Consider the following 6,000-nt stretch of genomic DNA (forward strand, 5'->3'; position numbering starts at 1 on the left):
CTTCAACACCATCCAACCTCTGCTCCTTAGGGACAAGCTGACAGAGATGGGAGTAGATTCATACCTAGTGGCATGGATCGTGGACTATCTTACAAACAGACCTCAGTATGTGCGTCTCGGGAACTGCAGGTCTGACATTGTGGTCAGCAACACAGGAGCGCCACAAGGGACTGTACTTTCTCCGATCCTGTTCAGCCTATATACATCGGACTTCCAATACAACTCGGAGTCCTGCCATGTGCAAAAGTTCGCTGACGACACTGCTATTGTGGGCTACATCAGGAGTGGGCAGGAGGAGGAGTATAGGAACCTCATCAAGGACTTTGTTAATTGGTGCGACTCAAACCACCTACACCTGAACACCAGCAAAACCAAGGAGCTGGGGTGGATTTTAGGAGACCCAGACCTCTCATGGACCCCGTGATCATCAGAGGTGACTGTGTGCAGAGGGTACAGACCTATAAATACCTGGGAGTGCAGCTGGATGATAAATTGGACTGGACTGCCAATACTGATTCTCTGTGCAAGAGAGGGCAGAGCCGGCTATACTTCCTTAGAAGACTGGCGTCCTTCAACATCTGCAATAAGATGCTGCAGATGTTCTATCAGACGGTTGTGCCGAGCGCCCTCTTCTACACGGTGGTGTGCTGGGGAGGCAGCATTAAGAAGAAGGACGCCTCACTCCTGGACAAACTGGTGAGGAAGGCAGGCTCTATTGTAGGCATGGAGCTGGACAGTTTGACATCTGTGGCGGAGCGACGGGCGCTCAGCAGGCTCCTATCAATTATGGAGAATCCACTGCATCCACTAAACAGTGTCATCTCCAGACAAAGGAGCAGCTTCAGCAACAGACTGATGTCACTGATCTGCTCCACTGAGGAGATTGTTCCTCCCCCAAACTATGCGACTCTTCAATTCCACCTTGGGGGGGGGGGGGTAAACGTTAACATTATTCAAAGTTATTTTCTGTTTTTACCTGTATTGTTATCACTTTAATTTAATATTGTTTTTTTGTATCAGTATGCTGCTGCTGGAGTATGTGAATTTCCCCTTGGGATTAATAAAGTATCTATCTATCTATCTAGAAAGTGAAAAAAGAACATTTAAATGTGCATTTAAGGTTAATCAGTATCATACCCAGTTCAATGTACTACACAGTACTTGTTAGGCCAGAGAATATAAAGAAATGAATAAGAAGCATGGATCCAGTGTTTAAATGTAGAATTAAGATATTAAAGGTTGAAATTTCACCTGATCACTGTCTCTGTAAAGTCTCCATAGTCTGTTTGCATCCATGTAGGTCTTTCTCTGAGCACTCAGGTTTTCTACACATATACTTTTCTCTCTGGGTTCACTGAAAACTAGAATGATGCCTGTCAAGATTATATATGCAACCTTACATGGCTGAGGAATCCTGTCCTTTAGTTTGGGAGTGATTTCCACAAATCACAAATCCAGGTATCACTACCACAGAGAACAGCAGTGGGATAAAATGTTTTATACACCATTGGCTTGGTTTCTTTTATGACATATGCTAGTTGTAATTCTCAAAGATTCAGTGACTCTAAATTGACTTGGTGCGAGTGAGTGTCAGTGGCACTCCATCCAAGGATTTTCTCTCTCTTGCATACGATGCTACTAAGATAACTGCATGACTGGAATTAGATGAATTAGTTACAGATATTCAATATTAATTATATTTGTGACTGACCTATACTAGATTTCTCCTTTTACAAAGTCAGCACCAGTCAGAACCAAATTACTGGCGGCACTCTGTTTATGGAAATACAATGACAAATAGTTGTGGAGGGTGTTTCCCCAGTGAAGATTTCTAAAGAGGTGTCAGTACACACTGGAAGTGTAAGAAAATGTGCTGGTACAATGAATCTTACATCATTGCATAATTACAATATAATGACAAAACATTTGAAGTTGAGTTGTGGTTCTGAGGCTAAGGATTCGTGCTGGCATGTGGGAGGTTGCCCATTCAAATCCCATTACTGCTAGAAAGGAGCTTACTCCTTTGGGGCTTGAGCAAGTCTCTCAACCTGAAAATTGCTCCAAGAACACTGTACAATGGCTGACCCTGAGCTCTGACCCCCAAAGGTTAGGTGAAAAGACAATATCCAATCGGGGATTAATACAGTGTACCAAATTCCTAAAAATACCAATCAATCAAAGAACAAGGGAGGATTCCCCGGTGAAGATTTATGAAGAAGTGTCAGTACTTACTCCTATTCTAAGAAAAGTTAGAACAATCTAGATGAGAACAAGCCATTCAGCCCAACAAAGCTTGCCAGTCTTGTCCACTTAATTCCTCCAAAATAACACCAATTTGAGGTTTGAAAGTTCCTAAAGTCTTACTGTTTACACACTACTTGGTAGCTTATTCCAAGTGTCTATGGTTCTCGGTATGAAGAAAAACTTCCTAATGTTTGAGCGAAATGTACCCTTAACAAGTTTCCAACTGTGTCCCCGTGTTCTTGATGAACTCATTTTAAAATAAATGTCTCGATACACTGTACTCAGCTCTTTTAATCTTTCCTCATAATTCATCCACTGAATCCTGGAATCAGCCTAGTCACTCTTCTCTGGACATTTTCTAGTGCTGCTGTGTCCTTTTTGTAGCCTGGAGACCAAAACAGCACATAGTACTCCAGATGAGGCCTCACCAGTGTGTTATAAAGCTTGAGCAGAACCTCCTTGGACCTGTACTCCACACATCAGGGCGCTACATAACCTAACATTCTGTTAGCCTTCTTAATGGCTTCTGAAAACTGTCTGGAAGTTGATAGTATCAAGTCCACTACGACTCCTAAATCCTTCTCATAAGGTGTAATTTCGATTTTCGCACCTCCCATTATGTATTCAAAAGTTACTAGTACAATGAAATGTAGATAGTTGTGATACAATGTTAATCAATGATCGAAGTGCAGTGGAGAGGGTAGGGGGTACCCCATCAAGATTTCTGAAGAGGAGCCAGTACTCAGTGGTACAGTATGCAGAGAAAAAGTACTGGTACTCTGTGTTGAAACTGGAAGACGTGTGAGTACCATTCATCTTCAAGCACTGGTCAGCACTATAACAACCTGCACAAGCAAAAAAAAGTCATGAATGTGTGACATAATAAGTATGCAAAAAAGTGAGACTTAACTGTCTATGGCAGTGTGACCCAAGTCTAAAAAACCAACCCCATTTAAAACAAAAAAGTAGTTTTTTTTTGCATTCTGTAATACTACTACTGAACCTTATGAATATTCACAACAACAAGCCCGACCTTGCCATAGAATAATATTGTTATGAGTTAGAAAGCAAATTAATTGGAGCTTAGATACTGAATGAACAGGAGGAAGCTGAGCTTGTGTACATGAATAACAAAAACTGAAAAACAAAAGAATCAGATTCAAAATCAGAACAAACAAGTAAAAATAAAAACAACCTAATTTTTTAAAGCTTAATTTTCTATTGCTACTAGATCTTCCTTTTAACATGCAATGTGGTATGTGGCTTACACATAAATAAAGTCATTACATCACACTCCACATGTAGCCACGCCCCTATGAACAAATTGCCACACCTCCAATGATGCATGACTGTGAGGAAGGGCTGAGAGATAAAATGTGGTCAAAAATAAAGCAATGCTCGAAACAGGGAAGGTAGAAGTACTGTCACCAAAGCAACATTGATCCAAAATTCAAAATCCTATTCTTAAGCAATTATCTTGTATCAGGAGTCACTGAGAGAATTACATGTAATCTCTATTGTATTATCCAAATCTCAGATGATCACACTTATAAGGTCATGCTGATGATGTCACCTGTCACGCACATGGCCGAATCTACCATCAGGGTGACTTGGGTGTAAACTCTTGGGCCAAGCTCACAAAGGAGTCTTAGCATATGCAGGTACTCACACCATCTCGCTATCTCGCCCTCATCCCTGCCCTACTTCAGTCCTCACAATTATAAACCTATCCAATCAAACCTAAATAAAAATAATAATAATAATACATTTATTAATTCATTTTATGTAATATGATACATTTTATTTACCGTATATACTCGCAGATAAGTTCTCCCGCGAATAAGTCGGGACTTGATTTTACTGTATAATATCTGGTATTTTATAATGTCAGTCGTATAGGTCGAATGCGGAAAATTCACGCTATTGGTCCAAGAGATTATGATATGCTAACACTCACCTGAGACAGTAACCATGGAGCACACTGCCTTTTTTTTTCTATGTGGGTGCAGCAATGTGCTGCATCAGCGCGTGCTCTTAACCTCTCTGTCTCTCTATTGTGCCTACATGACCACACGGTAATGCCCAAACTATTCCGAAACAACGTTTGCACTGTTTTGTGTTATTTGTATCTCACACCCTCATGCATCTTTATCGTAAGAGCATCCCTTATCTACGATGGAGTGTTCGATCAGAAGAAAATATGAAGCTGGTTTTAAATTAAACGTTGTTGAAGTGGCGAACGAAATTGGTAGTTGCACTGCTGCAACAAAATTCAATATGGCTGAGAAACTGATGCAAGATTGGGGGAGGCATTTTTGAATGGGCATATACGTAAGTCAGGGAGTGATTTTATGATCGATTTTTTGGGTTTCAAGACCTGACTTATACGTGAGTATATACGGTACATAGCACCTTTCCCATGAAGGTTTTTGAAATAAAAATATGAGTGGTTAGGGAATGATGAGAGCAAGTTTCTAATACGTAACTTTTAAGAGATTATACATTTGATGTGTTTCCATACCACAAAGAAGGAAAGAATCTAATGGATGGTGTAATAAGAGAACAGAGACAGTCAGAGTGTTGGGGCACCCTTAATCAAACCCTGTAGAATTGAAAATTAAAAAGTAAGTTAAAAATTGAAAAGTAATAAATTCAAATAAAGCATGTGAAAATGCAAAATTGAGTCTTCTCAGACTGGAGATCTGTTGTGACTGCCCCACGATGGCAGTTCTTCCGGTCATATGGACACTGGAAGTGACATTAGTGGTGGAGAGCGCTCAATCTTCTGGTCTACAGAGGTAGGAAAAGAGAGAGTGTTAATGTACAGTGTCATCCCCTGGAAAGGCAGAGAATTACCACCAAAATATCACCAAAGCCCATGTGACAAACGACGCTCAAGTGGTTCAGCTAAAGATTTAAAAATGAGAGAGAACTACAAAACACAGTCTTTTCAATGTTGCAGTCTTTCAAGAAAAAGAAAAAAACCTTTACCATAATTTAAATAAGCTGTACATACCATAGTTGAGACTAATGAGACTAATCAGGAGAAGGCTAAAATCACAGCAATTTGCAGTCAGATCACTCCGACATGGATGTGAACAACAATATGGAAGACAACAAGACCACTGCAGGAGCTACGATTCACAAAACAACGGCAAATCAGAGAATTCGATTTTTTTATAGAGTGTTTTGTTTGATTTTATGTAAATATGAAAACCCAGAATGTTCAGTTACATATTACCTTTCTGCTACAAAATGACACGAGACTCTTAGAAATGTTTAAGTTTGTTAACTGCACTATCTAAAGAAAGTTGATTTCCCACAGATGTGATATTGCACTCATCAGTTCATTTGTTACATTAATTGGATGCACTAATAAGAAAAAAAGAAAGTAAAGCTGACCCTGATATATGGAGTTTTAGAGTTTTTTTGTACTCCAATGCCTGTGACTGATTTATTGCTGACATACAATACAGTACATGCTGGGCATAATGTGTGAGTAATGACCTAACCCTAACCTAACCTAACCCTAGCAATGACACTATAGTATTATAATATTTTCCACAAGATCAGAAATGCATAAAATAATTCAAACTCAATGCTTAACTAAATCATCTTATTTAATTATTAATTTAGTTACATGTGCAATAATTAAAAACTTAAGAATGTACCATTCGATAACACAAAAATAGAGAAATAAAAAATGGACAGAAATAAAGCCAAAAATGCAAACTCCAATACTCTGAATTCCTAACT

Source organism: Erpetoichthys calabaricus, chromosome 11, assembly GCF_900747795.2.
Source record: "Erpetoichthys calabaricus chromosome 11, fErpCal1.3, whole genome shotgun sequence".
NCBI classification, from domain to species: Eukaryota; Metazoa; Chordata; class Cladistia; order Polypteriformes; family Polypteridae; genus Erpetoichthys; species Erpetoichthys calabaricus.